This window comes from Ambystoma mexicanum, chromosome 8, assembly GCF_040938575.1.
Source record: "Ambystoma mexicanum isolate Mex_15411 chromosome 8, UKY_AmexF1_1, whole genome shotgun sequence".
Lineage (NCBI taxonomy): Eukaryota > Metazoa > Chordata > Amphibia > Caudata > Ambystomatidae > Ambystoma > Ambystoma mexicanum.
Window position 1 is genome coordinate 508,852,505 of NC_090929.1, and position 27,277 is coordinate 508,879,781.

The window sequence follows — 27,277 nt, forward strand, 5'->3', positions numbered from 1 at the left end:
TCCAAAGCATACATCCGACTGCCAAAGAACTGGGGAGACATATGCACGATAGCGAATGTCCACGTTCCAGCATTAGTGATCCCAAAGAGTGACCTGAACATTGACAGTTTCCCAAAAGCAGATGCTCATCTGAGGAAGAAGAGATCTGTGGAGCTGCTGATGCGAATGAAGAGAGAGAATTGCTTCTCTGCTAAATCAGAAGAAGCATTTCATGCAATCCCATATGAACACAGGCTGTTTACCCTAACCTCATCAGTATTCACAACGATTTTCATGCCAAGGATCCAAGTTGGAGTAAATACTAAATGGTTGCAGATAACCAGATGGGAGTTATTGCAGCCCATCAACACGACCATAAAAGGATTCAATGTGATTAAAGAAGAGTTCAGAGCAATCCGACTGATGACTCTCCTTAACAGATATGTACTTGACATGATCACAGCCATGGATGGAGGAGTTTGTGCAAAAATCGGAGAATCATGTTGCACATTCATACCATCTCACGACGAGAAAAATGGAACCTTGACAGAGGCCATAGGTATGCTAACAAAGCTACAGAACCAGATGATCGATGAAGCTGACGAAGTTGATGATGACAGCTGGTTTGGGTCACTGTTTTCATGGGTCCCACAATGGACGGCAGATGCATTCAAGTTCCTGGGAGCCCTGCTAGTGATGATATTATTAGGATTTTGTGTCATGAAAATAATAATCTTGCAATGCCAGAGGACTGCGAAGAAGGCCATAGGGATGAAGATTCTGATTGATGTCGAGCCAAAGAGACATTCCTTCAAACCATCATGTACAAACCCAGAAGATGAAGAGATGAATACAGAAGAACCAAGTAAGACCGACCCCAAGAAGTGGTTGATGAACCGACCAGAGGGGGGAGTGTAGACTACTCTGAAAAGTACCCGGGTCTTACCGGAAGGCCCCCTATAACACGATGGCTATAGGATTGTTGGGAAGAGCCGTGTAGAGCAGGTCCTAAATGTAACCTGCACTCCAGTCGCCCATTATGAAGTACCAGGAACGTTCACACCAAGATATGTGACGTATGATGAGCAAATAAACCAGCAGAGGGCTGCATTAGGGCTTTGTCCAGTGCCAATCAGAAGAGCAATACCAATTGAAGTGCCAATAAACAGACAACCATGGGCAGTAAGGTATCCATTGAGACAACCTTACCAGCAAATGACAAGAAATGAAGATTGCTAGAACACTGTCCCAGAAGAAACTCAAAAGGCCTTAATGGAAGACGAATGGTGACGTCACAAGGGCCCGGACAGACTCACAGAAGAACGAACGACAACCAAAAAGATGACGCACAAAGACGAAATGTTATGAATAAGGATGTAATGAACTTAGAAGAAGAGACGATGTTGAAACAGAAACTTAAACTGTAACGCAGGATGAAATTATTCAACCAGCTAACGCCTGTACATATGCTTGTAACGCAAGGAGCTAAGAAAACAGTGCAGCTTGCTATGCTTAGTAGAAGAATAGAGCAGCAAGCGCCAACTATATATCTACCTCAACGAAGCACATTATATAAGGGCAAGTCCACTTTATACAAAAGCAGAATTAACCCAGGTCACTACGGGTCAAACAGGACAGGATTCGTATTCCAGCTAAACCAAGAAGAGGCAGCGGAATCGAAACTCAGCAAGGAGCAGGCCGTGCCTGGGAAGTCGAGGTCAAACCAATAATGGGAGGCGGATAGTAACTTCGGAGAATCGAAACTTAAGGAGCAGAGCAGCCTGCCCCGTGAAGGTCGAGATGAGGAGGCCCAGGCAGGTGGCAAGCCAAAAAGAGAATCAAATGCACAAATAGAAGGAAAACAAAGCAGATTCACAGTGTACTAACATGTGACCAGCCAAGCGCGAAGAGGCACCAACGTCTGATGTCACACAAAAAAACAGAAGATACCACCAAAAGGGGAGCAGGGGGGGCAAAGGATTCTTCCAATACCCCTCCTCCGCACAAGCCTCAGAGGGAAAAAAGGCATGACACGCCCCCCCGGATCCACGTGTCTCCGAGGGGGTGGGGGGTTGGCTTGCCTTGCACGTGCAATTTTGGTGGCAAAATATTTTGGACCCCTGGATCCTCTCCATAGTCTCCACGAGTACTGCTTACCTCCTCCCTCCTCCCCTCTTCTCCCACAGATTGGGACAGCAACTCTGTTGGCAGAGATCTGGTCGCTCGTTGAGAGCCAGGCAGTAGAAGAAGTCCCAGCCTCCCAGAGAGGATTGGACTTCTATTCCAGGATTTTCACCATACAGACGAAGAACCAGGCTGGCCTGAGAGTTGTGTTGGACTTTTCCACCCTCAATCTCTCCCTCCCACTACAAAAATTCAAGATGGTTACGCCAGCTCTCATTGTGGAGACACTGAACAGGTGAGACTGGATGTGCTCCCTGGATCTGAAGGACACGTATCTACACGTCCCGATTTGGCAGCCGCATCAGTCCTTTCTGCATTTCAGGATCATGACCTGCCATTTCCAATACAAGGTGCTACCCTTCGGCCTCAGTTCAGCCCCCAGGGTATTTGCCAGATTGATGACCGCGGTGGCCGCTCTCCTCAGAGCTCAGGGCCACCACGTCTACCCATAACTGGATGGCTGGCTCATGCGGGCCTCATTTCCGGAGGCGGTTCTCCACACCACCTTCACGCTCATGAACACACTCCACGACCCAGGGTTTACTATCAACCTCAAGAAGTCTCGGCTACAACCCACGCAGAAGCTGACCTTCCTGGGCCTCATCTGGGACACCGGTTCCGAGAAGGTTTTTCCTTCAGAGGACAAGATCACGGCCATCAAGAGAGCCACTACTCCCTTCCTCTCCAGGTCTGTGACCTCGGCGTGGTGGTACCAACACCTGCTGGGTATTATGGCAGCGGTCCTCTTAGTTGTCCCCCACACAAGACTCAGGATGAGGAGACTGCAGCTGCACTTCGCAGCCTCATGGAATCGGGAGAGGGGCTCACAATCGGAGCCTGTGGACATTCCCACGTCTCTACACCTGGAGGTCTGTGGACTTCAACCTATGGCGGGGCAGGCCCTTCCTGCAGCCTCTCCTTCGGGTCACTGTCACGACAGACTCCTCCGTGGATGGCCGGGGAGCCACTCTGGATAGCCACAGCGTCCATGGAGCCTGGACCCTACAGGAGCATGAGTCCCACATCAACTGGCTAGAGTTGAAGGCCATATGGCTGGCTCTCAAGGCCTTCCTCCCTCTCCTAGAGGGAAAGACGGTGCTTATCCAGATGGACATCTCCACCAGCATGCACTATGTAAGCAAGCAGGGGGGGTTCCAGTTCCCCGCCACTATGCAACCTCGCGGTCAGCATGTGGGAATGGGCTCTGGAGAACGACATCTACCTGTTGGCGGTCCACCTCCCAGGGGAATCCAACCTGGAAGAGGGCAGGCTCAGCAGACTGGGATCCGGACAATTATGAGTGGCAATTGAACGACCTGGTACTGAAAGAGATCTTCCTCAGGTGGGTGCAACCCCAAGTGGATCTGTTTGCCTCCCAGGACAACAATAAATACCAGCAGTTCGCCTCCTGGAAGGGACAGTGCCCAGGCTCCATGGGCGATGCATTCCAGATGCAATGGAACTACATGGCAGCCTACGCCTTTCCAGCCATACCCCTGATTCACAGGGCGATCTGCAGGATAAAACAATCTTGTCACCTCAAGATCATTCGGATAGCTCCCTGGTGGCCGGCGAGTCTGTGCTTCTCCGAGCTGCTCAGCCTATTGGACAGCCCCCCCATTCACCTTCCACTGGGCCGAGCTCCTCTCCTGACCCAGTAGGGGGGCAGGGTTCTCCACCCCGCGCCTCACAAACTAGCCCTTGCAGCGTGGTTCCTGAGCAGGTCACTCTGAAACACTTTAACCTGTCGCGGGCTAACCTGAAGATCATCCAGGGTGCCAGAAGCAAGGTGACCAGGAGCCAATATAAGAGCAAATGGTCTAGATTCTGTCATTGGGCCAACTCTAGGGAGATTGACCCCCTTAGGTGCTCATTGGATGACTTACTCTCCTTCTTGGCACACCTCACACACTCCGGAGTGCAGGTCAACAGATGGCACACTTATCTGGCAGTCATAGGCGCCTACAGGAATACGGAGGAGGGTCTCTTTTCCTCCTTCAACCCGGTGGTCAAGCGACTTCTGGCAGGCCGCCACAGGCTCTACCCACCCATAAAGAAGCCTCACCCGGTGTGGGGCCTTAACGTAGTTTTGGGTGCCTTGGCGCCCAAACCTTTCGAGCCAATGGCATCCACAGACATTAGGCTGGTCACTCGCAGAGTCAGTGAAATCCAGGTCCTTGTGGCATCAGAACCCTACACCACTTTCCACCAGGATAAGGTGGTCCTCCGGACACACCCCGCGTTCCTACCCAAGGTCTCATCCACCTTCCACATGAACGAGGAGATTGTGTTGCCCACCTTCTTCGCTGTCCCCAAGGATGAGGGTGTTGCATCGTTTGGACATCAGACGCACTCTGAAGTACTACCTGGACAGGACCAACGGATTCCGCAAGTCGGATGCCCTCTTCATCACCTTTCGTGGATCAAGGACAGGTCATCAGGCTTCGAAGGCCTCCATCGCGAGGTGGATGGTTGCGGCCATCAAGGAGGCCTATGAGGGGCAGCACAGGCCAGCTCCAGCCAATTTGCATGCCCATGCGGTCAGGGCCAAGGTCACAGCCATTGCATTGCAACAGCATGTCCTGTGGCAAGTCATCAGCAGGGCGGCCACCTGGGCCACCCCTTTGGCTTTTTGGCAAGCACTACTGTCTGGAGGCTGCCTCTTGGTCAGAGGCGGCTTTCGGGCAGGCGGTTCTAAGAAACCTGTTTGCTTAGGGAGGGGCTCCTCTCCACCCTGGGGCTACATTCAGTTGTAATCGCAAGAGTAATTAATAGTTATTCACTGTAGTACTCTTAGTCCATAGTCCCCTTTCATCCATATGTCCAACCATCCTCCCCCTAATAATACTGGTGTCATTAGGCAATGTTGTATATTGTCGAGGCGTCAATGGGGACTGAGGAGTGGCACTGGTGGGCGGATTCAGGATAGCGCATGCGCCCAGGGGCGCACCCATGCGTGCCTCCAAATTTAAAGGGGAAGAAGATTTTTCTGGTGAAAAAGGTTCCGTCTCACATCCCTCGCAAGGGACGCCCATACAGTATGGAGGAAAAGGGACTATGGACTAAGAATACGTTAGTCACTGCGGTGAGTAAATATTAATTTCTGGTCTCTGGGGGACGGGGATCTCTCTGATGGCTGCCCATCTGGCCGGGAGAGAGAATGTCACTGTGGATGCGTTGAGCGGGCAGTCTTCGGCCTCCCACATGTGGGAGCTCTGCAGTGAAGTTCTGGAGGAGATCTTTTCCTTTTGGGGAACTTCTCAGGTGGATTTCTTCGCTTCCAGTGAGCATTGTTCTACTACAGGGAATTTCCTAGTCGGCGAGCTGTGGGGGACGCACTAATGGTCAAAAGAGACATTTGTCCTCCATTATGTGCTTCCGCCGATCCCAGTCATTCCGATGATTCTTAGGAGATTTCCCCTGTTTGGAACCACGTTGATCCTGATCGCTCCGGACTGGGCTCGTAGGACGTGGTATCAGGAGTTGCATCTGCCCTTCTTTGCACCTTCCGAGGAATTAATGATTAAATATTTTATTTATATCACGCTCGTACACAAATGTTTCAGAGCGCGACCAGGCAAAGGGAGATAAACAGGGAGGATAAAAAACAACGATCTTACTAGACCCAGTGACATCGAGAAGTCGACTTGCCCTTCCAATCAGAGGGGCGGGTTCTGAAACCAAACCTCAGCAGCCTGAATCTTTGTGCTTGGCTACTGAGAGGCTGAGATGCAAGGAGTGGGACGTGTCGGGCAATGTCATTAATATACTCCTCACAGCTCGGAGACCCACCAAGAAGATAATTTATGCCTTCAGGTGGTGTAAATGTTCAGCTTGGTGCCGGGAGAGGGATTTGGATCCTTTTTTCTTTCAGTTATCCCATGCTCTAGATTTTGTGCTTTCTTTGTACCAAGCAGGCCTGCAGATTGGCACTGTTAAGGGATAAATCACAGGTATTTTGCTTTTCAAGTGGTCCTTGGAACCGGGCACATTCTTCACAATTCCCACTATCATGCAGTTCTTGCAGGATTTGTGGAGCCTGTTTTTTTTCCATGCCAGTTTGTGGTTCTGGTGTGGGATGTACATTTGGTTTTGACATTCCTTATGGGAGCTCAGTTTGAGTCCCTCCATTCCTGTTCTATAGATTGCTTACCCTTAAGCCCATTTTCCTTGCCATGACTGCCATGAGACGGTGAATGAGCTCCAGGCATTATCTGTTAATCCTCCTTATTTGGTTTTCTCCAAAGAGAAGGTTTAGTTTATTTATTTGTAGAGCGCACCAAGCCCTGGGGCATCTGGGCGCTTATCTTACATAATTACAAAGTATGCATACAGTTTACTTACACATATACGTAAAAACAGATGAAACGGTACAGTGACAGTGCAAAAGGATCATTTATACACTTATCTTACAAAGTTGCAGCTATATATACAGATTATTCACAAACGGACACAGATGATACAATAATTACAATGGCTATACAGGAATGTTAGTTACAGAGAGAAGTTGTTACATATTGCATGGAAAGAAAAAAATGAGTGGACATGGAAAATGTTATAATTGCAGGTACAGACTATTACAGAGTAATTGGGACCATGTTGCATGACGGTCAATGTGGTAATAGCTGGAGATACTATGCAAGGAGCCATTCTTTCACTTTGGCTCTAAAAGTCCAAAAGGAGAGTTCGGCTCTGATGGCAGTGGGGAGGGAGTTCCAGGATTTGGCTGCTAGGACTGGAAAGCTTGATTCCCCCTGCTGTTTTTAGTTTATAGTTTATAGTTTTTAGTTTATACTTGGGTATATTAAGGCAGTGTAGGTAAGTAGTTCTGGTGGGTCTCGTGGATTGGTGCCTGGAAAATGTGTCTGTCAAGTATTGTGGAGCTGTGTTGGCTAGGCATTTGTGCGTAATGACAAGTACGCAAAGTTTGATTCTGTTGCGAATTGGAAGCCAGTGGGAAACGTCTGTAGGTTGAGATGTGGCTGGATCGTGGTATGTTCAGTGCACAACAAAGGGCGTTGTTCTGAAGAATGTGTAGTCTATTCAGGTTGTGTTCAGAAGAGCCTAGGAATAGAGTGTTAAAATAATACAGTTTGGATAAAATCAGGGCCCTGGCTAATGTAAGGCAACTGTTTGTGGATATAAGGGTTTACAGGCGATGATTCATTTGTTTGTGCAGGATGTGGAGGAGGCTGTGGAGTTAACTTGTTTTTTGAGGGAGAGGGTGGAATCTAAGTAAAAACCAAGGGTTTTTACTTCTTTGGCGACTTTAATGATGTTGCCATCAATGTTAAAAGAATTATACTGGTGGTCGAGTTTGTTCAGACGGGCTTGTGTGCCGACGATCAGGAGCTCCTTCTTGTTGTCATTTAGACAAAGGCTATGTGTAGCCATCCATGCTTGAATTTCCAAGTAGATTTCAGTACGTTTTTTTGCAATCTTTCTCATAGCAACCAGAGAGAGTAATGAGGACCTGGGTGTCATTAAATAGTTTGTGTAGGTGACACCCAGGTTGTCAAGACGGTCAAATAGGAGCTTAGTAAAAATATTATAAAGCGTGGGTGACACACAATAGCCTTGGGGGACACCGCAGTGGATCGTGGCTGGGCCCGCAGCTGCTGTAGGTGCAAAAACTCTTGTATTTCTGTTTGAGAGGAAAGATTGGATCCAAGTAGCTACCTTTAGTGAAAAAGCTGCCGCTGTGGAGAGATGTTCAGTCATGATTTGATGGTCAACAAGGTCAAACACTGCTGATGGGTCCAGCAGGAGAAGGATGGCCAAATTGCCATTATCTTTGGCCTCATCCATTTGGATCTTTAAATCCAAAAGTGCTGTTTCCGTTCCATGCCTGGGTCTGAAACCGGATTGCCGTAAGCCGAGAAGGTTGTTGTCTTCCAAATGTTTTTGACTTTGGAGATAGGCTACTCTGTCTATTATCTATAAGAGGAAGGGGACTGTTATGTTTCTGTAATTTGTCAGTATATGTGGGTCAAGGTTGGGATTTTTGAGGAGGGATATGACCCAAACCTCTTTAAGGTTATTGGTTACTTCGCAGTTAGGGATATAACCCAAGCCTCTTTAAGGTTATTGGGTACTTCGCAGTTTTTAAAGGATGAGTTAATGAGGGCAGTGATGAATGGTGCCAGTTCTGGTGCACCTTCCTTGATGATTGGAGCAGGGTATGAGTTTCCTTGGCAGTTAGATGGTTTAAGGCTCGAGATAATGTTTACCACTTCTTCTGTGGTTACTGGGGAGAAGTGGAAGGGTGGACAGGATGGCATACGTGGTTTAGGAGATTTGCGAGAATGAATGCTAGGAGCAAGGCTATACTTTTTTTACTCGATTTTACTGACTTTTTTAATAAAAACCCTTATTTAATGTTGCATGGCATTTGGCAAAAACTGACATATCATTTCAAACATTTGGGAGAAACGCATTCTTATCCAACTTCAACATTTAAACCATATAATATTACACGTTGCACACAGTTTATCATTAATTGTCTCCGTCTAACCCTCCTCTTCATCCGAACTGTCAGTCGAAGCGTGTAGGTAAGCTCTGAGTGGGGCCCAAAGGTCCTTGGGTCTAGAGTGGGTTTGTATGCCCTGTGCGTACATCTCCTCGTTTTCCTGCATGAGAGCCAGGTTTCGAAGCCATGTTTGGAACGTAGGGGGAGTTCTAGACTTCCATTTCAGAAGTATATGCCTCCTGGCTACTGCTCCCGCCACAGCGAACAATCTACAGACCTTTATCAAGGCCTTTCCAATATCTCCTAGTAAGTATTTTAGCGGGGTCGCCGGGATATGGGTGTCCAATATGTCACTCATCGTCTCTGCCATGTCTTACCAAAATTGGCGGATCGGTGGGGAGTACCAGTACATATGGATCACGTCTGCAGCAATTGTTCCGCATTTGGGACAGGCTGCTTGTTTGGATGGGTTGAATTTGGCAGTCTTTTTTGGAGTAATATGTAGCTGATTTAGAATTTTGAATTGAATGAGGCGGAAGTTGGCATTGAGGGAGATGGTTTTAGTGCATCTACGGGAGTGTGCCCATTGTTGCTCGTCGATTTCTATGCTAAGATCTTTGTCCCATTTGGATCGCATCGTGTTGGCAGAGGGGGTATGTGCTTGTACTTTCTTGTATATTTCGGAGATGCCGCTCTTGAGCTCCATCGGTGTTAGGATATCAACAAGAAACTTTTGTACAGGAGGTTCCACAGGGAACGACAGCCAAATCACTCTACAGGCCGCCTTTAAGCAGTGATACTGTAGTGTCGGGGTCAGGCCGATGCCTATTCTTTCCTGAATTTCGGTAATCATGATGAAACGGCCCTCAGGAAAAAGGTCGCCCAATTTGGCTCCGCGTTCCGGGTCACAACGGTTCTGCAGAGTACAATCCAAAGTTGGTTTGAGGTCCGGGTATGCCCATAGCGGGGCATGTGGCCAATAAGGTATATCGCATTGGACTCTCTACATGATCTGCATCCATGCGCGAACCGTGGATTACACTGGGTCCGCCCCCACCCTCTCTTACTTTACTTTAGTGAACATCATACCCCAAAGGCCCTTCGGGGCCGCTGCAAAATCTTCAGCATGTATGTGCACATATTGTTCCGTGTCCTGGGACCAAGATCTGGCAAACTGGGCTTGGGCCGCATAATGGTATAACAGGTAATCCGGGGAAGCCAGGGCCCCTGTGTCATAGTGTTTGCACATCTTGGTCCAGCTGATCCTGGGAGTACTTCCTCCCCACACAAAATGTATACTACGCCTCTGTAAAGCCTTGAAGAATTTTCGACCTGGCCAAATGGGAATGCCACTGAAGAGGTATAATAATTTGGGGACGATCACCATTTTCAGTAGGGATATTCGGCCATACATGGATAGCGGTAGTTTCGCCCAGAGGTTGAGTTTGGTTTCCAGCTTTGTTAGGAACTGACCATAGTTGTTGGAGTACAGCGTGTTCTTATCCTTTGCCAGAATGATCCCCAGGTACCGTGCAGTAGTTGGTGACCAGCGAAACTGGGTAGTTGCCTCTGATTGTGAGGCGGATTTGTTTAGAGGTATTATTTCGGATTTGAGTTGGTTGATATTATATCTGCAATACTTTGTAAATTCAGCGATGTCTTGCATTATCGGGGGGAGATGTGTATCTGGGTCTCTGATGTACAACATATTGTCATCGGCGTAGAGTGAGATGCATTGAGGTCTTCCCATGATGCGTATCCCCCTCCATGCGTGTTTGGTTTGCAAGAATGCTGCCATTCTGCCATACCCGCAGAAAGGGTTGTGTTAGTCCTATCTCTGGCTGTAGGGTTACGGTATAATATCTGTATACTCCGTATGAATCCCGGGCCGAATCCCATCTTCTGGAGGATGGCGTACATGAACCTTCAAGAGATGGAGTCGAACGCCTTTTCAGCGTCTGGTGTCACTGCAACAGTCTTCTTCTCGGGATCCATTTGTGATGAGATTGCAAAAAATCTGCAGAGGTTTAGGGCTGTGGAACGGGAATGTATAAAGCCGAATTGATCTGGGTGGATCAGTTTATTCACGTGTGGATTCAGTTTGTTGGCGATGGCTTTGGCTATGATTTTCGCATCTGCATTGATGAGAGATAGGGGCCTGTAAGAGGAGGGGTCGTGAGGAGGTTTATGCGGTTTCAACAGGACGGTGATTATGGCCTTGTATAGAGACGGTGGTAGAGTTCCTCTCTCCAAGGACTCCTAAACTTTCAGACGCCGAGGGGCCAGCTCCGTGACGAATACTTTGTATAGGTCTGTCGTATTGCCGTCAGCTCCTGGTGCTTTGCCCATCTTTAGGTCTTTGATTGCTTGGGTTATGTCCTCCACCGACATCGGGGTGTCCAAAATCACCCTGTCCTCATCTGTGAGCTTTGGAAGTGAGTAAGAATCTAAGTGTTGCTGAAGATCTTCGGGTGACTTTTGGTCCCTGTTTTTATATAACTTGGAGTAAAATCATAGGAATACCTCATTAATCCCTCTCTGATTCGTGAGAGTTATTCCGTGTTCATATGTGATGCTGGTGATTTGCCCTTGGCCCAGTTCCGACCTGACAAGGTTGGCCAGGAGCCTGCCAGATTTATTTCCCTCTCCATACCTCTTGGCTCTCATGGGTCGTATCATGTAGTGAACTTCCTGGTCAGCCAGTGTGTTAAATGTTTCGGTGGCTTCCTGTAGGGGGGCCAGGGTATTTTGCCCAGGTGATCTGGTATACGCTTCTTCTGCCGCTTTTGTGCAGGCCTCGGTCTGGGTCAAGGTCGAGCGGATCTCTTGAAGTCTACCATGCACCGCGGCGATCAGATGCCATCTCGACCACACCTTGAAGGTTTCCCATATTGTGGTGAACGATGACACGGAGCCCTCGTTGCGTTCAAAAAAGTCGGTCACTTCTATGCGGAGTAACTCCACCAGCGCCTCATCACATAGGAGTTGTGGTGGCATTCTCCACATTCAGGGGCTTTGGGGTGTGGAACCAAATTGGATTTCTAGTATGATCGGGGAGTGGTCTGAGAGGGGCGGGGTAATACGGCACATTCCTTAGTCTCCTGGATACATTCTGTGGAACAAAGCCAGTAGTCGATCGGGGAGCTCGAACCATGAACGTATGAGTGAAATGTAAACTCCTTGTGATGCGGGTGAAGCTCCCTCCATGCATCAGTCAATGGTATTAGTCGCATGGCATGTTTAATGGTTGATGCCGCCTTTGTCTCCTTTCTACCGCTTGTTTTTGTTCTGTCCATCTCGGGTTCTAGGATGGTATTGAAGTCCCCACCCCATATTGCCTTTGCCTCTCCTGTTGGCAGTATCAATGTTAGTATCTGGTGGTAGAACTCTGGGGTATCAACATTAGGGCCATACGTATTGAGGTCTATTGTATCATATGATTATGTATCTGCCTTCGGGATCACAGTTGGTTTTGGTTATGACGAAGCCTGTACTTCTATGGATAATTATTGCCACCCCTCTAGATTGTGAGGAGTAGTCAGTAGTGATCACTTGTTGCCCCCAGGTGCGGCTTAGAGATGCCACTGTCTTTTCAGTTGCATGTGTCTCTTGCAAAAGCAGTATGTCGATTTGGTGTCTTGCAGCATAAACCATGACTTTCCAAGCTTTGATTGGATTAGACAGGCCTCTTATGTTCTAGGAAAAAAACCTAGTGTTCACCATACTATCTTGCGTTGCCATACTTTCCACCTGGTAAAATGTGTGTGACGACTGCGATGTCCAAATAAATGTCTCCCGGGTTTTGCCATTCCAGGTTTTCTATATAACTTAACATAGTCCAACATTTCCCCCCAACATGGGGTAGATTCCCCGTCCCCCTTCTTCCCCCCTCCCTCACCAACCCCCCAATCGGGTGGTGTATCCCTCATAACTACTTGCAGTACTGCAATAATGGAAGTGGCGTGCTCCGTCGCCGAATCCGGTGCTGCAGCCTTCAAGAATGTCGTCTCCTCCATGGCGTAGCTCCTCCTGTGAAGTATTTGTGAAGGACCATCTAGGAGGCTGCTTCTGCTTCATATAGGATGGCGTTCAGCTGTTCTTAGTCATATTGGGGACATTTGATTCGACATATCTCAGGGCTTCATCTGGTGTCTCGAAAAAGTGGGATCTGCCCGCGTGTTGGATGCAAAGTTTCGCCGGATACATAATGGCATAAATAATCTTCCTTTCTCTCAACACCTTCTTTACGCCATCAAAGGTACATCTGACAGATCGCACTGCTATCGAGAAGTCCGGGTATGTGTGCACAGGAGTAGAGTCGTACAGCAGCTGGGCTTTTTCTCGTGGTAGTTTCAGGATCAAGTCCCGGTCTCTATAATTCAGTAAGCGTGCTATAATGGTTCGGGGTGGGGCTCCAGGTTTCGGAGATGGGGGGGCAGCACCCTGTGAGCCCTTTCCACCAGGAATTGACTGGAGAACTGGTTATCCAGGAACAATGTGCAGAGCAGCTCCTCAAGGAAATGTTCCATGGGTACATTGAGTCTCATTTTGGCTACACTGACCATGCGTATGTTGTTACGCTGTGACCGCAATTCTAAGTCGTCGCATTTTGCCTGCAGGGTCTTGATGTCTTTATGGATGTTTTCTATGTCTTTGTTGTTTGAGGTGGTCACATCTTCTAGGGTACTCACTCTCCCCTCCGCCTCTGAGACTCTGGCATTGACCTTTTGTATATCCGACCATATGGAAGCTATACTCTCACCAATGTCGTCCAGCTTGTTGTTGTTCGCTGCAAACCCCTTCTCCATCGCCGCCATGTAGGGGGCCATGCATTGTTTGGGTGCTTCCGTCGTGGGGGTTCTCTTGGGGTAAAGACGGAGTTGGATCCGGGCTGAGGGTGGATGTAAATGTATCCATAGGTACTTTCTTTTTGTTTTTGGATCCTCCACCCATCATGGGGGTTCCCTGGCTAGACTCCCAGCAGTTTCTCCAAATCCGATATGTAGTTGGGCTATCTGCTTGCTGTCGTGGTGCTGGACTGGCTAGCAGTGCCTGAATGCTATATGCACTGCCCCACGTTTGGAGTTCTGAGCAGAGGGTCAATGGTCTTTATCGATCGTGGGGCTCTTGTTGCTTACAGATTCCCCCACAGGAGATGCCTCTGTATGGTAGGGTGGACAGATGGAGCGCTGTCCCCAATCTGGGGTGAGGGGCCAAGGCAGCGTGTTGAAGTGCTGTGAGGCTGACTGAATGTTGCCACTTTGCCCGGCACAGAACAGGTTGTGCCCCCACTTTCACAGTAGCAGTCCGGGACAGGGGTTTTGAGTTTATTGGTGCCTGCTTGGCCGTGTGATGGCAGGGTAGCATTCAGCAGGCCCAGTGGAACAGGCTGTGGGCTTGTGTTGTTGTGGCTGTCTGCCCAGATAAGGCGTGTGTGTCCCGAGGGCCCCGGACCAGCGCGTACCTTCTTGGAGCAACCAGCGTGTCTCGCTGGAGGAATGTCGTTGTGGAGCTGCTTGCTTTGTTTGCCTTTGGGGAGCTCCATGGCTCTGATGTTGCTGGGGAGCGGGCTCGCATGGATGCTCTCTCCGCCCCTTGGTCCGTGCTCACTTGGTGCCCTCTTTTACCCGGGTCAGGGCTTGGTAGCTTCAGGGACAGAGGCGAACCAAATCCGCCGTCGCCTGCTCTGGTGTTTCGATCTGAAGGGCCGCAGGGGGGCCGATACGGTCATCGCAGGCAGTGTTTCCTTTCCGTATTACGGCCCGGGCAGTACGTGGAGCAGTGCGAGGCCGCACAAGCGCTTCCGCAGCCCATCACCAGCACGGGGGCCGATATTCGCAGAACAGTGCCATGATATCCACAGAAAGTCAGCCCAGTTGTGCCCCATGTCTCCGCTCCTCGTATCCGGGGAGAACGCAACAATTGGCAGAGGTAGACCGCAGGATTCTACATACAGGAGTTTGCAGGCTGTGGAGCACTCAGATCAGGTGGCCATTTTTGACGGCGTGCAACAGCGCCCTTCGATTTTACTGACTTTGATAGCGAGGTATCACAATGAAGCATACGTTTCTTGTTGTCTTATAGAAATTGCCATGTTACCTTTATTAGCTTGGGGGAAATATGCCCAGAGTCTTAATGAGCAATATCTGGAATTAGAAGGGAAGTCTTTACAGTACCTTCCTTTTTAATTGATATTAACCTGCTCATTCAGGAGACCTTCAGTTGTAACTTTCTGTATATAACTGCTTGAATTTGTTCCTACAGGGGTGGAAATGTCATGTTGTACAAACCGTTAAGTGAATTTGTAACAAACTCCTAGGTATTAATCTTTCCCATATGTACTGCAAAAAGAGAGGATCAAACACCACTCAATATGTCAGAATGAATGTGACCTAGGGGCATCGAAACTTACTTAAGACAATCTTAAACTTGTCAATCCTCACCATCATATTATTCAGAAACGTTTCTAGACCGAACATGAACAAAAACATTACATCTACCATCTACCTTGAGACGGTAGTCAAATCTGGTTTACTATGGGAGCTCTTTTCTCCTGCCTCCGCGAGTCTTACAAGTACCCCCAACCTGCAGCCATTAACACCAATGTGAGCATCACTGATCTTATCCCAATCAACCACCACCTTGGACATGCAGAGTAGAAAATGTGCATTTTAGCTTCTCCATCTTATATCTACTTCAAAAGGTTAACTCATAAGCACCACCCTCCTTCCGTAAAACCAGGTGATGAAAACACTGCACTTTGGAGTTCCCTCTTAACTGGGGATTGTGTCAGTGGAAGGCAGGCCAAAATGGGGAAGGCCGTGTGGGAGAGACCCCAGGCAGAGCCACAGTTTTGGGCCAGGGAATTTACAGTCCCCAGTGAGGTGTGCGTTGTGTATGCGGACTGGATCCCCGCCTCTGGCCATAACAGGCAGGCTACCCAAGAAAGTGGGAACACAAAAGAAGGGACCAACATCTTTGCAGAAATCAGGAAGCAGATTTATTACAGACAAGGAAGTAGGCTCATTGCCAGCAGAGTAAGTTAGGGACACGAGACATGGGTAATTGTCTGCACGGGGCTGCGGGAACACGGAGGGGCATTGATGGCAGGAATACTGGCTAGGCACACCCAGGGGAAGAAGGAGGGAGAAAGAGAGTGGCACAGAGAGAGAGTGAGTGAGTGAGTGATGGAGAGAGAGCAAGTGGCACAGGGAGAGTACAAGTGTCACAGAGAGAGAAACAGAGATTTACAGAGAGACAGAAAGAGGAACAGAGAGGGGGAAGGGCATAGGAGAGCAAGTTGGGGAGGAAGGGGTATGAGGGGATGGAAAGGGAGTATGCCAGATTGGGAGGAGTGTACCTGCTAAGGGTCTAAGTAGCTACCCTGCCCCCAACCATGCATCCAGCACTGCAGCCAAAAAAAGAGACCCAGCCCTGGTTCTCTGTCCACTTATAAGGCTGTTGCTCCACCCCTGCAGAGCCTGACCCCAAGGTCCAAGGATGAAGGGGGCAGGGATGACAGGGTGTAGGATGACACATGCAGGAACAGGTCCCCCTCCACAGGTGTCGTGCCATGATGAATACAGCATGTCCATTGACAAAGGGGAAGGAGGTCAAACTAGTTCCCAGGGACAAAGTGACAGGAAAAGGGCAGGGATTCACAGGGAGGGTAGGCTGACACATGCAGGCACATCCCCTTCCTCCACATCTGTCCCAGGAAGGGGAGGAGGGACCAAGGATGAAGTGGGCAGGGACATGACAGGTGGGCAAACATTTCAGGATGGACAAAATGGTTCCCGCACAACTGTTTCAGGGTGCAGAGAGGCTGGCGACAGAAAAAAGGGCAGGTGAGAAAACAGGCAGCCCCCTTGGGAGGGGAGGAAGCTGTTACCAGGACTCAAGGAAACTTAGTACAGCAAGGGGGCAGGGCCAGCACCCAGGCTGAAGATTTTACACTGGCTGGAAAACTGGCAGCTGTCGCCTGAGGTGGGGACAGGTTTACAAGATGAAAAATACAGTGGGGGATGAAAAGTCATGTAATACATTGAAATGAAACATTCCCCTGTGTCTAGGCCAGTACAGTCACAGGGAAATACATTTGTGGAAATGAAAAGACATGCAGTACATTAAAATGCAACACGTGACATATATAAGAAACAGGTATACACTACTAATGCAACAACTAACATACATCAGAAACAACATAGACATCCACCCACGTAGACTATTTCCACAGAATGTTCTATTTAGCTTTCAAAGCTTCCTTGTTCGAAACATTTTCTGACTTCCTCTTTCTATGCCGGGACTGAGGCGACACTCAGTGCAGGCTTAGATTCAGTCTGTATCTTTGCAGCCTTCAATCGTTGAGCCCCAAAGGACATGTTCCACCACTTTTAGTTGAGTCGGGTGTTATAACTCCCTTTATGTCGAAATTTCTAAGCGAAAGGATACTCCAATCGGTATCGAATATTGTGTTCTACGAGACCGCCAGTCAAAGGTCTGCACTCTCGCCTTTTAGTTATCAAATTGAAGAGAGCTTGAAAATGCCTCATTTTAGCCCCATCATAATCAATCACATTTACTTTTCTCATTTGCACAAAACCTTCCCTCAAATCACTGTAAAAGTGAAATTGCACCACTAAGTGACCTATTTTGCAGCGGTCCCTCCCGTGCATGCCCTATCAAAAAAATTACTTCCATTCCTCCTTACTTTTTGAAAAGCATGTTTATTATGTCAACAATTTCATGCTGTTTGTTGCTCTAAGCCATGTCTTCAGGTGTCCCCAGAATTCACAGGCTACTGCATCGCTACTGGTTCACCACATTATCAATTTCCAACGATTCCAGGCTGGCCTTGTATATCTCATCAGTGGGAGTTGATTATTTTCCTGGGCTTCTATCTGGTCTTCTACCTTATCTATTCAGACCATGAACTCTAATATGGAGGCTGCAATGCTTTCATTTCCAGAAATAAGTCCCTTTTTATCCTTGTTTCGGGTTGTTAACAGCAGGATCTCCCTTGGCTATGAGACTTCGCTACTGGGTGACCATGTTTTTTGGCCAAGGTTTCTCTATGAAACTCCTGCAGACCTATTGTCTATGCACTCCCGTGTGCTGTCCAGCACTGTGACTGCAAGACCCACTTTCTGCCAGGTCAGTGTAGCAGGACTGAAATCTGAAAGAACTATGAATTATGGCCTTCAAAGAGCCCACTCTCTGTAATGGGCCTGAGTGTATGCGCTCCTCCACTCCACCCCATGTGGGTATTCATGTGCCCTGAAGCTACTCTTTGAAACACCTGGGAGGATGCAGGGTGGTTATCAGCCGGTCCAATTTCCACTATACCGACATAATAGCAGGAGGAGCTGCTGTTAGTGGCCTTGGTCAGTGGGCACAATCCCTGCGCCATGGGCTTCAGCCATACCGCAAGCCCTGCCAACCCATCTACAGTACAAATTGGGCAGGGCAACCAAACCATAACGCTCCTTAAGCTAAGTTTAAATCATGCCAGGCGGCTTAGCGTAGTGAGGGAGCCCAAAACAATCAAGGAGGCTTTGGGGCAAAAACGAGAGGAAAGGGGACTTCCCTCAAGAAATGTATTTAACTCTTTGCTTTATATGGTTCGTTTTATATCACACTTTTTTGTGAAAAATTGGGTAGCAACCCATACACATTCATAACAGTTCTGTAGAAGAACACGTGAAAACTTCAGGTGCCACCCAGTTACCCAGAGCACCCAGGAGCATTTTGCAACAAATTGTAATGGTGGCTGTGCTGAAAAAAGTACATTGGCACTTTAAATGTCATGCTTTTTGATGCTCTATACGCCATGTCTCTTGCTCCCTGCCCAGCTCTTCCCTGTGTGGCTCTCCCTGTTCCAGACCTATCCCGTCTTTAACTGCCGTAGAAACGTCTGTCCACTGCTACAATCTGGCGCTCATTGTTTTGTCCTGCCTTAATTAATGCCCTAACTCATCTGCTACCCCTCATCTGCATCCGACTTGTAATGCCCTGTGTATGTCTCCTTTGCTTCACAGATAGGTTTGTGCTTTATACATTGCATACAAACATACATGCGTTCATGTGTTGGCACCAGTAAAAAAGAAAACAGCATCCACTTTGCCCAGCTACCATCTTTCCATTTCAGGCATATTTACAGTTGGACATAACAGGTTGCATGGGGAATATTATTTTATTTCTCATTAAAACATTTCAAACCCGCAGGGAGCTATTTTATCCTGCACGCACCGTGAGGAAAATCTTATTGTTTTCGCCCAAAACAGTGAGACTTTCCTTATGATGTCTGCAAGGAGGGTTCTCATTTCTCGTTTACATCAACATAACGTGAGACACAAATGAGAGACTCGCATGTTAGAACATTCAGTGCTATCATGAAATGTTTCTAGGAACGTATCGGACATCGTGGATGAGAGACACTGGAACCTGTCCATTCTGCTTTATTCCCTGTGGTTTACTTTTAAAATAAACTCTGCCAGTGTTATTTGTACACACCAACTGACTACAGGGCTTCAACTGCAGAAATGAATATGAATTTAAACAGATGTGGCCTGGAACTCATGCACATCTAATGCAAATAGCAATTGTCCCTGCAGGCTTCCTCGGACGTAGGTGCGTGCACTGCAGCTATGACTCGAATGCACACACGAAATGAGTGGCATAAATCCTGTCTACAACTGGCTGCCACACAGAATATAAATGTATATATAACTTTTATAGCTTTTTTTATTGCTTATACCCTTTCACCTTCTCTCCCAAATCTTCACTGATTGATTTTTCCTTGTTTTCTTTCTTTGTTTCTTGTCGATTGTTTTATCAAGTCTAAATTGTACTGATGTATTAAAAATTGAAAGGTTGTTTAATTTAACAAATGTGACTTTATTTTCAATGTGTACAAATTCCGTGCACTAAATGTGTCGCACTAACCGATGCTGTTAAGAACTATTCTTCAATTTTTCCCATCAGTGTTGCGGTTTCATACAGGTCAGCTAATAACTACCTTATCTGCCTTGCAATGCAAATACTATGCTCTTTAATGACCTTAAGCGAGAGATGAAGTGTAAGGCTAACACATCTACTCCTAATTTAAGTTTAATGTATCTCGCCACTGCCTCCCAACACGTGCCTGCCAGTGCCACCGTTCTGTTTACACAACGTCACTATGCAGAGTGGGACGTGTACAGTGGTGGCTGGTGAGTTTGAAACCTGGGGCGTAAATTTCCCCGGGTCAATTTTTGAGCAAGCCTACACCACCCAAGGGGGTGCCGTTGGGGCAGTTCTCCCCCCACGAAATTTCCTGAAAAATGGCCTCCAAAATGTGCAATTTACTGTCCAAAAAACCCACCCAAATATGACAAAAAACGTTAGGTTTTACATACTAATGGTGGTACATTATTGTTACGTGTGCAAGTGTGACAGTGTATTTTACAGCAGCTTGTATTGGGAATAGCTGGTACTATGGTGTATGCATAAAGAAATTCATTATATAGTCAGTAATAATGGAAACATATATGTTTGTCATGTTACTGGCATTCATAGGTCTTCATCCTCTTACTAATGTGGGATTTTAGGTATTTTCTGAAAGGGGAGAAACTAAGCTAAAATATTACTTTTCCGTTTTTAACCTCTAATGGATGTCTGCCTCGCTGAGTTGCCATTGCTTCAGTTGCTCACAGTTGAAACATGTGGAATGCACAGGCCACACAAATAGCACATACATTTTGCATGGAGAAAAATGCAGCACAATAAACCAACATGGCAATCTATAAATCGTTATAGTGACATGTTGAGCAAATCAGTTTGTAGCATTATTTTCCCCATCCCGAATAGAAGCCTCCAATTACCAACACAAATCCTCTGACGGCCGGAAAAAGGAGCAGGATGGTAAAAAGATACAAATGAAAGTTGTGGAATACCGCTCCCAACCGTTCCCGCTCACTAGTTCGATCCACTGTACCCGAAGAAACAGAGAAAACGGGGCACACAACTTACTGCTTTATTGGGGGGGGGAGCTGCCATTAGCATTTTCACGGGTTTCGCCTTCTCCAAGTGATGGCGGGCATGGAAAGTACAACGGAAATCATCGAATTTCGAATACTCATCTCCGCCGCAATTCTCTACGAATGAATGAACTAATGTCGAATTGCGGCGGATTCGGGCGCAGGACTCATAATGGCGATGATGTTTGTGTTAAGCTGTTTCCGGGGCTCCCCCAGCCCGGAGGAAACTTCCCACAAACATCATGGGTATAATGAGTCCTTGGCATTGTCTTGGGACTATAGCTCAGTGGCAACGCGCTCGCCTTGGAAGCAAGACGAAATAGATGATGCGGAGACCGGTTTGAGTCCAGCGTCCAAACCTCTGGCTCTGGGTATTAAGCGCGTTATAAATAACCACCTATCATATCACATTGGCAGGATTTCTGGTTTAGTGAGAGGAGACATCTTACCTGGTGCCACTGGCAGCAGCAGGCCGGCCATCCACTCCTCCCCAGAGTGAAGAATCCTGCTGTGAGTGCCACCTTTCCAGCCCCTGCCCCACCAAGGCGAGAGGGCGGGCCAGCGATTCAACGTGCGTGAGTGACTAACCCGGGCCCCATAGCGAACAAAGTGCTTTAGAGCCTCTAAAGTACTTTGTTTGCTATGGGGCCCATGTTAGCAGGTTGAATCGCATGCAGGCACGAATTCCATCCCTTCCATTTGTCTTGGTGAAGTATTAGTAGGCCTGAGGTCCTCCTGAACACAATGTGGACTGCGGCGCGTGTTCAGGCCTACTACGGGCCGCCGCTCGGCCTTCACCAGGATTCCAATCTTGGTGAAGGCCGAGTGCGGCTGGGCACGACCGAGTGCGACTTCCTTGACAGAACACGCGCCACGGCCCACACCGGGCAAGTCCATTGTGCGGCCCGCAGCGCATATTCAATCAGGCAGGAAATTTGAACCAGGCAGCATTCAGCAACGAAGTGCGAAGTCGAACTAAGCATACATTTAAATTACTTGTTGCTTCCTTTAAGCAAGTAAGTAACTTACCGGGCGGCTATGTTGATTGGGCTGGACTTCAGAGCAGGAGGGCAGGCAGCAGCCGAGTGCACGTCCCGTCTGTGGATGGGCCTGGAACTTGCAGGAGCTGGGAGAAGAATTCCACGACGATGAGTCAGTCCACCACCACACCAGCAAGGGCCCGGAAACTAAGAAAGAACGAGAAGAGAAGGCGAGGCACTGTGTGCCCATGACCCGACTCCACCCACCAAGGATTGTCATTGGCTGGCAAACAGCCAATGACAATTGAATACACATCTATTGTTGCTATGCTAGCATGCATGGCCCTGCCCATACAGTTTCGGAGGAGGACACTCTGTGCTGTTTGTGCAGAATACCAAGTCTGCAGGACCACTCCTCCAGCGCCCCCGCCGGCCTCTTCAATGGGCGAATGGCTACGTAGAGTGCGTGGAGCTATGAGCTCCACGCACTCTACATTACAGAAACGTAACTAAATAGGGACGCGCCCCGCGCTGCAGCAGCAGGCTCTGCACAGGTTTAATTAATTTTAAAAAGTTGAGAAAGAAAGGGAGACTTTGTCTCTTCTCTTCTTCTCTCTGTAGGGGGTAGGGGGATGGCGGCGGCACCCCCCGCCCAATGTAGGCAGCCGCCAATGTACGTGTAATAAACGAAGTGGCATCTCTCTCCTTTGGGGTAATAGGCAACTACATACCAACTGACCCTGAGGCTGGATGTGCATTTATTCATGCCGCTCGCCTCACCACAGGCCTGCAACCCCCAGGCCCTTTACCTACATGGGCCATTGAAGGCAGGTCTGCACGTGAGGACTGAACACTGGCGATGAGGCAGCAAGCCCCCACGCAGCAGGGGTGTCCGGTTTCCGTTTGATTCCTCTTTATCATGTCGTAAACCAGGTACAAACATGAGGAAACTTTCCCGCTTCCCCAGTATACATATGAATTCGGGATTCAAGCTAAACCCACAGTATGCATTCCTTCAGAGAACGCTATGGGTTGCCCTGGAAACGCGGGCTCCCATTGCATACACGTATGCATTCAAGTTTACGGCGGCGCGTTGTGCGTGCACTCAGCTGATTTGTAATTTAAACCCCGCCCACGCTGCACAGCGCTGTTCTGAATTTGTCCTTTCTAAGCTTTGTATATTGTTACCTTGTTGTCCTGGTCTTCGATCCCCTGGTCTGTTTTTTTACTTCCCTTGCCTCGTCTCCTGTCATTGATTAATTGGTTATCTGTTGTCGACTCGGAACGCTTATGGACTGCACCCGCTTAAGCCCTTGACGTCTTGCCTGCCTGCTGCCAAACCGGAACGTTTACTGGACTGCACCTGCTTAAGCCCTTCACGTCTTGCCTGCCTGCTGCCAAACCGGAACTTTTACTGGAATGCACCCGCTTAAGCCCCTCTCGTCTTGCCTACCTGTTGCCAAACCGGAATGTCTACGGAACTGCCTCTCCAACTAGCTGCACCTCGTTTGTCTTTGGTGAACTCGGAACACTGTTTGGACTGCTTACCTCTGCTGGATTATCCAGTATCCGGAAATCTCCAAATCATCCGTCACGTCTTCCCTTCTTCTCCGGTCTGAAGACTCTAAAGAACTTAAGGGACATTAGCGCAACGGCGCAAGGATCAAAGACATGTTTAGGCGTCCTTGTGCCGGCAGGAATAGGAAACAAGACTTTCAGGACTACCACTCAATTACAGCAATCTCCTCTTCAGAATTCCTCCAGAAAACTCAACACCTTTCTATTGGTAAGCACACTACTGCCTGTTTCTTCCTTTTCACTATCTTGTACTAATAGTAATAGCTACCTCTCTTGTTTCACGATACTCACCAATCTAGCTTAGAATTTATCAGTCCCAGCCACCATTCTTGCTTGTGAGTAACCGTTCATAATCTTCCCTAGTTATTTCGTTGTCTTGAGCTATATATTAATACTTGGTTACTTTCTCTTGCAGCGAGCTGTGTGGGTACCAGGGTGTACCAAATATTTTCAGGCAATACTCACCTCAATCTGTCCTTTTGTACTCTTGAGGGGTACGTTGTCAGAAAGACTCAATTGTATCACGACGTGTCAAGCCACCACTTCTGGATTTAGTCCTTGGGCCCTAACATATTCAGAAGCCTTATAAAATGGAAGAAGCCACTGATCATTTGGCGGCTTTGTCCAAGGTGGTGGCTGACCTCAGGGCCGACATGACAGCAGCACATGATGCTACTCAACATCGTATCAATGAGTTGGATGCTGGCTTCCAGTCAGGGGCTTGAGTATCTAGTTCAGGTGTGGATACTGCTGCAGGAAGGGCTGTGTCTAGAACTGAGTCAGGCCCTCTCTACATGGCAGCACAGTTTCCGTTGGCCCCTCCAGAAAGGTTCTTAGGGCATCCTAAGACCTTTTGAACTTTCATTAATCAGTGCCGCTTACATTTCTTGTGTAAACCTGCCTCCTTTCCGGATGCCACTACAAAGGCAGCCTTTGTTTTGTCTAACCTTGCTGGCACTGCTACAGTATGGGCCAATCCCCTACTGGAACAAAGTAGCCCGCTACTTTATGATTGTGAAGCCCTGATTACGGCCATGACACGTGTCTTTGATACAAGATATAAGTCACAGGCTAAGGACCTGGAATTGCTTTCTTTGCAACAAAAGAAAATCCCATTTTGGATTATTAAGCTAAATTCAATCAGCTAGTCGCAGAAACCGAGTGGCTAGATGAAAAGAAAGCGGATCTGTTCTATAAAGGTCTTTAAGAAAGTTTGAAGGATGTTTTAGCAACGGTACGGGTTGTGCCTAGTGGCTTCCCAGAACTGGTTGACCTTGAGTTGCAAATTGACGCTTTCAAGGCGAAACGAAAGGGCGAACAAAGAACAACCCTAGCCAATTCCACCTGTGTTAACACCTGTTTCAACATCCGTGCCAATGCAGATTGGTGCCATTCGAGGCCCACTTATCCCCACAGAAAGAGAGCTTCGATGGGCCAATCATTTATGCTTCTACTGTGGTTCATCAGAACACTTTTTGAAACTTTGTCCCAAGAAACCTAAGAAGGCGGGAAACGCCAAAGCTCGACAATAGACGGGGTCCCTTTGTAGAGTCAGGTTGTCATGGACCCCAGATCCTCAGTTCCCTTCTCGGTTTTGGCTACCTTGTCTTGTCCATCTGAGAAACCCTGGTCTGTTGAACTCATTCTTGATTCAGGTGCAACATGAAACTATGTGGACGCTCAATATGTTCTTGATCATTCCATTCCATTGCTTTCAAAGAAAACACCAGAATTAGTTAATGCAGTGGACCATACATCTTTGATCTCCGGTCTGGTGACGGAACAAACCATTGAGCTTGTGTTATCAATTGGTACCAGGCATTCAGAGGTTAGCCATTTTGATATCATTTCAGCTCCACAACTCAAGCTTACACTGGGACTGCCTTGGTTAACAAAACACAATCCCGTCATTGACTGGGTGTCACGTTCTGTTGAATTTACCTCGCCCCAATGTCATGAGTCTTGTCATGTATCTAAGGCTGAACCAGGAAACCCTAGTTCCATGATCCTGGGTGCAGCCTTTACTATTGGGGCTATCACTACAGTGCTCCTTCCTAAAGAATATGATTCTTTCAGGGATGTTTTTGATAAAAAGGCGGCAGAGAAACTACCTCTGCATCGTCCCTGTGATTGCCTGATTGAACTACTGGCAGAGGCCCGTATTCCTTCTAGTACGATTTATTCACTCATGCAAAAGGAGGACGTAGCGCTCAAAGAGTATTTGGAGCAAGCACTAAGTAAGGGATTTATTTGTCCGTCCAGGTCTCCAGCAGCATCACCTCTTTTTTTTGTTCCCCAAAAAAGAGGGAGACCTACGCCCCTGTATCGATTACAGAGAACTGAATGCAATCACAGTCCGGAATCAGTATCCAATTCCCTTGATTTCAGTCCTGTTGGATCAACTGGGTTCCTCCAAGTTTTTCACCAAACTGGACTTAAGTGGAGCCTATAATCTGGTGAGAATCAGAGAAGGCGACGAATGGAAGACAGCCTTTAAGACAAAGTACAGTCTTTTTGAATATTTGGTCATGCCATTCGGCTTATGTAACGCCCCAGCTACGTTCCAGTATTTCATCAATGATGTTTTCAAGGATTTACTGGACCAGTTCATGGTTGTCTATCTTGACGATATTCTCATTTATTCCTCTACCTACAAAGAACATGTTCAGCATGTCTCCACTGTTTTATAGATATTGTTTGAAAACAATCTCTATGCTAAATTGGAGAAGTGTGTATTTCATGCTGATCAGGTGGAATTCTTGGGCTACGACATCATCAGTGAGGGTGTAAAAATGAGCAATACTAAGGTGAAAGCGATCTTGGACTGGCCTGTCCCAACTAATGTAAAATCCCTTCAATCCTTTTTAGAGTTTGCAAACTTTTAAAAGCGGTTCATCCACTCCTTTTCTGCTATCGCAGCTCCCTTGACGACACTAACCAGCTCCAAGAATCGCTTTGTATGGACTGATCAAGCCCAAGAAGCATTTGACACGCTTAAATCCGCGTTTACTTCAGTCCCGGTGCTCCAGCATCCGGACTAAAAGCGTCCATTTGTTGTAGAGGCCGATGCCTCTGATGAAGCCATTGGGGCTATTCTTTCCCAGTTATGTGAAGACACAGGTCTTCTACATCTGGTGGCCTATCATTCAAGAAAACTTACCAAGTACGAGATGAATTATACGATCACTGAACGTGAACTATTCGCAATATGTGATGCATTCCTGGTGTGGAGACACCATCTATTGGGTACTATTGCTCCAGTACAGGTTTTCACCGACCACCGTAATCTTCTTGCTCTTAAGTCAGTACGCTGTACCATCGCCCGCCACGCACGTTGGCATGAATTCTTCTCAATGTAGAACTTCCAAATCACCTACAGTACCGGCAGTTTGCATTCTAAGGCAGATGCCTTGTCCAAATTGAATGAAGGTGGACAGACGCCTGTCTGGGAAGGGAAGGTATTACAGCCGTCTTTTGTCATTTGTTCTTGTACTGTTGATTCTTCTTTGAACGGTTTGATTCAATCTTGGATGGCTTCTAATCCTCTGGAACCCAATGACTATGAGATGAAAATCACCCACTCACTGCCATATGTACAAGGGTGGCTTTATCTTCCTACACCTGAAACCCGTTTGTTGGCTCTCCATTGGTGTCATGATGCCTTAATGGCCGCACATCCGGGTAGACGCAAGACTCTTAAGCAACTAAAACGATGGGCATTCTGGCCTACTATGACTAAGGATGTGTCAGAATACATCAGGAATTGCGCGATTTGTGCTCAGTGCAAAGGTACGGCATCCAAACCAATGGGGTTGATTCATCCCATGCCTGTCCCAAAGAAACCTTGGGTTATGATTTCTATGGACTTTGTGGTAGAATTACCTCTTGCCAGAGGCTGTGATACCATATGGGTGGTCATAGACTACTTTTCTAAAATGGCCTTGTTCATACCTTGCAATGGTCTACCTTCTGCTCCTGTCCTAGCGGCTTTGTTCTTGCAGCACGTGTTTCGTCGTTTTGGCCTACCAGAAATCATCATCACTGATCAAGGTTCACAGTTTACCTCCTGT